This window comes from Fundulus heteroclitus, chromosome 18, assembly GCF_011125445.2.
Source record: "Fundulus heteroclitus isolate FHET01 chromosome 18, MU-UCD_Fhet_4.1, whole genome shotgun sequence".
Classification (NCBI taxonomy): Eukaryota; Metazoa; Chordata; class Actinopteri; order Cyprinodontiformes; family Fundulidae; genus Fundulus; species Fundulus heteroclitus.
This window is the reverse complement of record NC_046378.1, coordinates 2,140,414-2,149,121: the sequence shown is the minus strand read 5'-3', so window position 1 is coordinate 2,149,121 and position 8,708 is coordinate 2,140,414.

The following is an 8,708-nucleotide window of genomic DNA, read 5'->3' as shown; positions in this document are numbered from 1 at the left end:
CAAGTTTATTTTCGTATCCCTTTAGCTTCATTCTCCTGAATTTATTCTCCTAAAGAATAAAAATATTTAAAATAATCTAACCTGGCCCTATTACTCCAGGAGTGAAATAATTCTGCAAACTGTGATTATTCTGGAAATGTTCCCTCTTAATTCTCATAATATGACGTTTTTCTCATAACATTATCACTTTTGTGTTTGTTTGTTTATTCTTACTTTATTGACCTAGGACTTTTTTTCTCATATTATTAATTTTACCTCTTTAATACTTACCCAAAAAGTATGTTCCTAAAGGTTCACATGTGACACGGTTTTATGAAATAATGAAGACCACAATGTTTAGATTTAACAAATTGATCCTTATATTCATAACACATACTCACAAATGTGTGTGTGTGTATATATATATATATATATATATATATATATATATATATATATATATATATATATATATATATAGCCTGTGTTACCACTCTGCAGCTTTAGTGTGTCCAGTTTTGCAACATGGTGCAGCATTAGTTTATAGAAGGCAGATACAAGTAGTGAAATCAGCCAGAATACATTTCCATGCAGCACAGGAATGAGGCATCTTCTCTGATCCATGTTCACAATAACAGAACTCAACTTTTTTCTGCCACATACAATATGGCGGTGACGTTGACGTGCGAACCTGTGCCCTATGACGCGTCTAGGTATATATGTCTGTGGTTGTTATGGCCATAGACATAATATAAGATATATATCTTTATATATGTCTATGGTTATGGCAGCCACATCGGGACGAGGGTCCATTGAAATGCGAATCAACCATTTTTTTCTGTATTTGTTATTCCTTTTAAATCATGCAATATTCACACAATTAAACTGAATACAAAAAGGAACATCCCACCCAAAATAAGAAAAAGTAAAAAGAAAAAAGTAAGAAAAAGGTTATTTTGTTTGCACATGCGCAAAGGGGATTTCCCCGCAATATAAACTTTAACATTTACAGTACAAATAGGTCCCAATCATTTACAATGAAAATGTTGCATTGCAAGGGGAGATTTAATAATAAAAAAATATTATATACATAAATAAATAACAAAAAGACAAGGACCAGTGTTATGCAAAGCATTATATAGGAAAAGTAAAGTAAGAGGGACATTAATCAAGAACATTTTAATTAATCAGAAAACTAAGAAATTTGGTAGCATTTTTTATTTTTTTTTTTTTTTTTTGCTTTTACAAAACTTACAGATGGTGGATAAGATCTCAGTTCATTTTTCCTGTGGGTCATATTGGGCCTGTGTCTAAAGAAACAACATTTATGTAAATATGCGCAAAGGGCCAGATGGTAGGGATCGTGCTACCGGTACAGATTGGGTAGAGACACCCATAGACATTATATAGGTGAACTAATTATGAAAAGGCTTTGTTGTGTTTTTATGACACTTTCTTCAAATTTTCCAGCATCAAAGGGATTTCTATATTAGTGCTCAGCAGGGACAACAACATAGGAGGCTTGATCCAATCAATAAAGAGTTTGAAACTGGAAAGATCTATTTTTCCCTTTAAAGCTCAGCTTTAATCTTCATGAATGCGTTTTCACAGTTGCCCATTCTCTATAACTGTTCGATTTAACCTGCATTAGTTCCTTATTCTTTTATTATTAGTAATTATTTGTTTGATTTTTACTAGTAATCATTTATAACTTGCTTTTTTCTGTTCCATAGATTTAATAATTTTGATCATTTCATTGTGTGTGATTGTAGTGGTTAATGTCTGCTTTATCTTTTTTTAACCTCTGTAAAACCCTTTTTGTATTCAGATTAATCTGCGGGCTGGATGTTGTGGGAGTTTTGGGTGGAATTCTAAACAATAGTAACTGAGTTCCCATCTTTACTAAATGACGAGACGGTGGTATAACGTTCCAGCACTTTTATTGAGAAACAGAGCAGATTCACATAGATAGAAAGTAATCGCACCCTTCGGTTCCGCTGCAGTCTCTGTCTGCCCTGTCTCTGTCTGTGTCACTTTTCGGGCTTCCCCTAATACTGCACCGTGGCCTTCCCATGAGACAAAACAAAGACAGTCTATCGTAAACAATCAGTATCCCTCAGCAGCTGCAGCATTTGGCCTTGCAATCAGAAAACAGTGGATCTTATACACAGACATCAGGTCTCCAGGCCTCCTCTGTCCGAGTGGTGTGAGGCCATAGTGACTTCAGAATAATAATTCTTATAACAGTCCTCTCTTTTTTTTTTTTTTTTTGATGATGGCGTCGTCAGCATCAAGACAAAACAAGATGACCCATCATATGAAAATGTGAACAAAACACAGAGGAACCATTTCTGTAAACTCGTAAAGTGGGACCCAAAGGGTTCCCGTGTTGGAACCGGGTAGTGCTGGAACTTTTAGTACAGATCAACATGAATGCTTCATAGAGCTTTAACACACAAGATCAAAGATTTAGCTTTTGTCTACAATTTAGGATTCATCTAATTAAAGTAAGGCCTGTTTTAGGTCCTATGCGCACATTATTTTAAAATTACATTAGACTATGGTAAGCTAAACCCTGTTCATTAACCAAGGTCGAATCCGTCTACTCTTTACCCACCCTGAATACCCTCCTACTCCTTTCTCCACTCACCCCTACGATGGACAATAATCCACCACTCCAAACTTATAACACCAGGAGCAAAGGCAGGAGAGGTTCAGTGCGTGCAGGGGAACCTCCAGAAAACGCTACCCCTAGGGGGCAGTAAAAACTGGCAAGCCCCCCTCCCAGGGAAATCTGCTCTCGGCCAATCTGAGCCTGAAAACCCTGTATTGAATCTAAGTGTTATCATTACCAGTTAATATTAAAGGATCTTTGGAGCCAATCAGATCCCAGTTCTTCCTATATCAAATCAAAAGGTGCATAAACCATAGATCCTTGTGTGTCTGAAGCAAACAGTTTCCATTTTTTCCCATAAAACCATATTGATCAACGTGATGTAACATTAAAGTGTAGATCTCATAACACAAAAAAATCAAACATGTGAGTCAGTGGAACAGAGCAGTTAAACAAACAGCAACAGAATATGAGAAGAGTCCTAAACGTCAAGAACGCAAAGTTAAGAAAGCCTTCAGGCCATTCAGGCACAAGGCAGAAAATAATCTAATCGCGCTTAGGGTCTCTTCAGGTAACTCCTCCCGTTGAAGAATAAGGAATCAGAGTTCTCTGGCTTCTTCATCCCCAGTCCTCTTCTTGGTTCCTCCTCGCAGGCTGGACGATTGAGCTGGATGGTAATAAGTGTTCAGTTCTGGATGGGCACTAAGCATTTTATTTTGCATTTCTCTCTAATAAAACACTTTGTGAAGATGGTCTGCAGACACGAGTCCTTGTTTCCACTGGGGAACAGAAACAAGGTGTAATTAGTGTTCTTATCAAAAAAAACCTTTCATGTGTCATTTATTAAACATCCTCCAAGCACTTTCACATTCAAGATATTTCTGTGCACAATTATTTAGCTTTCAGAATTCTGCAATTTAATTATTAATTAAAATAGTAATCTTTAAGTTCAAATGTATCTGCAGTAAATTGATAATAATTCTTAACAGAATGCTTTCAATGTGTGTCTTAACTGTTGTTGTCTGACAGTTGAAGTTCTCTGCAACATAATTTCATCAACATATTCGTTTCATGACATTTCCCATTTTATTTTGAAAACCCAACTGAGAAAAAGAAAGCCTTTCCATGTGAAAGCCTTTTCCCTCTCTCCCTCTTTTTTTTTTAAGTGAGGTGCTGTTCTGCACAGAAAAGACAAAATATTTATACCATGCTGTTACTGTTCAAGGATGCCAAGGTTCTACAACACAAAACAAAGCAGAGAGCAGGAGAGAACAGGAGTTTTTTTGAAAATGTTCTAACATTGTTGAACAACCAAAGCTACTTAAGCAAATCAGAATTAGTTCCCAAATTAATCCTAAAATAAAGTAACCCATACATGTGATTATTTATTTTCTTAAACTGAGGATTAAGGACTTTGATTAAGAAGTTCTTGGGTGAACGCATCTCTGCGTTCCTATTTGTCTAGGCCTCTGCCATCTGATCTATGATCTATGTATTCTGAGTGCCTGGTCAGGAAGGGTGAAAGGTTCTCTGAAGCTTTCTGTTTTCAGCAACCCTGAAAACCCAGAACCCTTTACAGTCAGTGTTAGGTGTCAGGTAACCTGTGGGACCACCTCGTCGTCTCTCTGGTTCCACCAGCTGTGTCAAGTCCACAGCAGCTCGTCCCTGGGTGCCATGCCCCAGGGGTCTCCACACCCCCCTGTGTGGAACGTCTCTCATTGTAAGGATCTCACCTTATGTCCCGTTCAAAACAGGAGTTCCAATGTGGGGTGTCTTTGCTGCTTTAATGTTCCTCAGAGAAAACCTTCATTCACTAATACATCTTCAAGCTGTTACCCTTTTATCATCACAGCCCCCCAACCATCCTGACCAGATCCAAAATGTCCCCATAATCTAATCTAATTAAATTAATCTTACTTATTTTCTGTATGTAGGACGATAACCATTAAATTATCCTGATCTAAAAGACCCTCAGGTTAACGGGTTAATTGGTTAAAAAGACTTTTGAGTTATTTGTGTTCTAGTTGAAAGATATTAAATCTCCATAAATATTGTAACCATTTTACACTGATGCTTTAATCCTAAATTTACCCATGTTAGTTAGTAGGCTGTGTCATTATGCTAATTTTATTGCAACATTACCCATTTTAGCCAGTAACCTTTTCTTTGCGTTTTATCGAAGCCTGCCGGATTGGCAGAAATCAGCTTACTCTAAGATGTTCATTAAATGAAATGCTATTTAAAAGTTCAGGTTACTCTACGTATATAGTGAAAACTAATTAATTCATTTATTTATTTAACTGTTGGTATAATACCCACTTAATTTATTAAGTTGATCCATGATTCCATCAAAGTGCTTCTTTAAAAGTTTTCACCTTTACATAATCTTTATGTGTTTTGTAATGTGTGTTTTGTTTTAATTGTGCACAACAAAATCTGAAGTGAAATGCATGAAGTCGTGTCTGCAGAACTCATCTGTGTTTGTTGTCGAAGGTTGTCCGATGCCTCAGTCATAGTCCTTCATTGTCCTTTTTCAGTCCAATGTCTAAATTCAGCAGCCCAACATTCTCCTTCTCATCAAGAGTCCATCCTCCAGTCCTCACGCCTGCAAACAGAATGAATTCTGCCAGCATTTTTTGCCAAAGAAAACGCTCCATAGGTTGAAAAGAAATTACAGCAAAACAGTCACAAACATTTTAACTACAGTGTTCCCTCTAACATGACAAACATAAAAGAAACAAAAGGATAAAAATAAATCAAACTTTGTCTCTGACAAAATAAAACTCAAAACTGGATCAGGCTGAAGTCAATGACATCACCTTTAGTCCTTGTCCCAAGGATCAGCCCCCATGCCAGAACACACAGACCCAGCCTTGCCGTAACATTCAGATGTTTACATCATGGTCAGATTTGTTTATCATATCTATTGTCCTTCTCAGGTTATACTGTCCCTCTGAGGTTCACCTCAGTTCAGCATAACTAATAACGTCAGATGATTTTGTAACTGTTGACACGTGTAACGTGGCCTTCTGATATTTTGACGCTTCTCAAAATTTCTCATTAGTTGCATTCAAATTCCAAGTAAAAAATAAATAAAATAAATGAATAGAAAAACCTTAGAAAAGCAACCATATTTAGTTCCATACAGTTTGTTCAAAGCACAGTTTTCCCTCATCTATTTAAATCAAAAATCTTGTATATCTAAACTTCTTTCAACTGGACTGGTTTGTGATGAATCATTATTATTACAAGCAATGAGATCTCAGTAATTTTAAATTACTTTAGGGCTAAAAAACAATTATAGGATCTCAGCCTAAATTTGTAAAACAGTAAACTTAACAAGCTTATGTAACGCTTATGTCCAATTTCTAACAAAGCTGAAATATTTCTGTTCAAGCCATGTTAATCTCTCCGTGTATCAATTTAATTTGGTCCTGATATTTAATGTTAAAAAACAAACTTTGTTATTTAAATCTCTCTTTTACTGTACCTCTATTGTTAACATAGTCCATGCTTAAAATGTCATTTGAATTACGGAGCTGCAGTTCTCCCAAAACAAATGAACATTCTGAAGCCATGAACATTACTTTTACCCCGAATTAATTCACACGGACGAACGTTTAGTTACATAGATACATACAAACGTACGGTTACATACAAACGATGACATTCAGACAGACAAACACGTGCAGGCCTGCTTTTTCACCATCTTAAATAGTTCTATGTTTTTCATAAATTTTAAACGTCAACGCCGAAAGATGTTTTCAACGCGTTAAGTTCCCGCTTAGTTTAAAAGGTGGAGAGCGTGCGCTGGTTACGACCCCCCGATGCTTCGTCCACACGCGGTTTTACGCTTCAGTCCCGCAAGGATACAACTCTGTGTCTCGCAGACACTTGGACGCTTACCCATTTTTGAAAGTTATACGTCGCTATTAGCAGTTTTGACCAATTTTATCCACAACGGAAGTGCCTAATCGGTCCCCACGTAAACGCTTCCCCGGTGCAACGCCTTTTTAGTTTCGTTTCCGTTTCCTTGTTTTTAATCGCTTTTCTTTTTTCTCTTAATTTTATTTTTATTATTTAGTAGCAGTACTGCAATAAAATAAAAATAATAGTAATAATAATAATCCCTATGTAAGAAATCTGCATGTTTAATCAAATCATTTCAAATCATTTATGCATGTCATGCGTCTGGGCCCCTACGTTTTTCAGCATGAAATCGAACGTCTCACCCTGGGGCTAGGCTTGACCCTGAGAACTCTGCCTTTGACCCATTACACTGACTCTTCCGCTTCCAGACTTTTTTTTTTGTTTGTTTTTATTTATTTTATCCTTTTTTTGTGTTTTTTATTATTTTTTACACGTCCTTAGCACGATCGACCAACTAAATGAAAGGCCTCACATCCGATGGTCGCCTTTTTGGTATAATGGTCGGGGTCCCCACTTATCAAAGCTGCAAACGTCTTCGCAACAGTCAAGGACTTAAGCATCCCTGCCGCTTTCATCCACAACAGAAGTGGACAGCCTCTTGCACAAACCCAAGACAAGAGGACTTTAAATGGACCAGCTGCAAACTGCTCAGCCGGTCACCTGTTCTCCAGGTGAAAATCACTCTGCCACTCCTCCCCCCTTGTGGGAAAGTCCGTATTTCAGCTGAAAACGTATTCTAATGAAATTTTGAATTTTAGTTTAATGTTTAAACCTTAGTCACCGTTCGGTCTTGCGAACCCTGTTTTATTTGCCTTAAGGATTAAATATAATTCATTATTTCTACCGGCTTTTACTTTTACTACCTTTTAGGTTTACAGTTTTAAATTTTAAAATTTCTTGAGGTATACTTTAAAATGGGGTTTAAAATTTAAAAGCTTGCAAGCATTTTTGACCAATTGCGTTTGTTTTTAAAAGAGCTGGAAAATAATCCCCTTACCGTCTCATGAAAGAAAGGTTCGGATCTTCGCGCCGACGCCCAGAGACGCTCCGAGACCAGGAGCTCCTCCACATCCCTTGAAAATCCATTCGGGGTACCAGAGGCCGGATAACCTCTCCGGGCCGGCCAAAACAGCTCCTGTCCCCGGACTCCCTCGCTCGTCGGTCGGAGATCTTGTTCGTTTACGCCAAATTGTTGTGGGAGTTTTGGGTGGAATTCTAAACAATAGTAACTGAGTTCCCATCTTTACTAAATGACGAGACGGTGGTATAACGTTCCAGCACTTTTATTGAGAAACAGAGCAGATTCACATAGATAGAAAGTAATCGCACCCTTCGGTTCCGCTGCAGTCTCTGTCTGCCCTGTCTCTGTCTGTGTCACTTTTCGGGCTTCCCCTAATACTGCACCGTGGCCTTCCCATGAGACAAAACAAGACAGTCTATCGTAAACAATCAGTATCCCTCAGCAGCTGCAGCATTTGGCCTTGCAATCAGAAAACAGTGGATCTTATACACAGACATCAGGTCTCCAGGCCTCCTCTGTCCGAGTGGTGTGAGGCCATAGTGACTTCAGAATAATAATTCTTATAACACTGGATCTGTTTCCTGTTTTTTTTTTCTGGAGATGGGCTCAGGATGTTCTGATTCTCTTATGTTGAATTCATTTATTTAATCATTTAACCATATGAAAAGTGTTCCGATTTTTTTTTTTTTTTTTTTTGTCTTTTTCACTGCTTTTTAAAACAGCACTAAGTCATTTTTAAGTGGCACTCCCCCTACAGGACCTTTTCAAAATAGCACTGTCATAAACCCTGACTGCCCTCCCTGTTCCCCACAGCTACAGTGCTCTGGCAGTCTCAAAGCAGCAGGAAGATGTTTATCATGGCACAATTTCTGAAGACATGGGTAAAATTCTACATTATCTAATAAATATAAAGCAAACCAGTAGAAAGGTGTTATATGAACACCTGTGAGTAGTGCAGTGAGAGGCGAGTGACTATGCTGATGGCCTTACATTGGGCTGTCGTGAAGCTATTTGTCTTAGAACAAAGTGAAACACGAGACAGCCACCGGGTCGGGGCATAGAAAGATGCAAGTGTGGTTTTCCGGCCAGAGAAAGTAGGGAGAGATGACAGATCTCTTAATCGTCCCATGAACACTTAGATTACAATCACTGGGGCTTAGAACA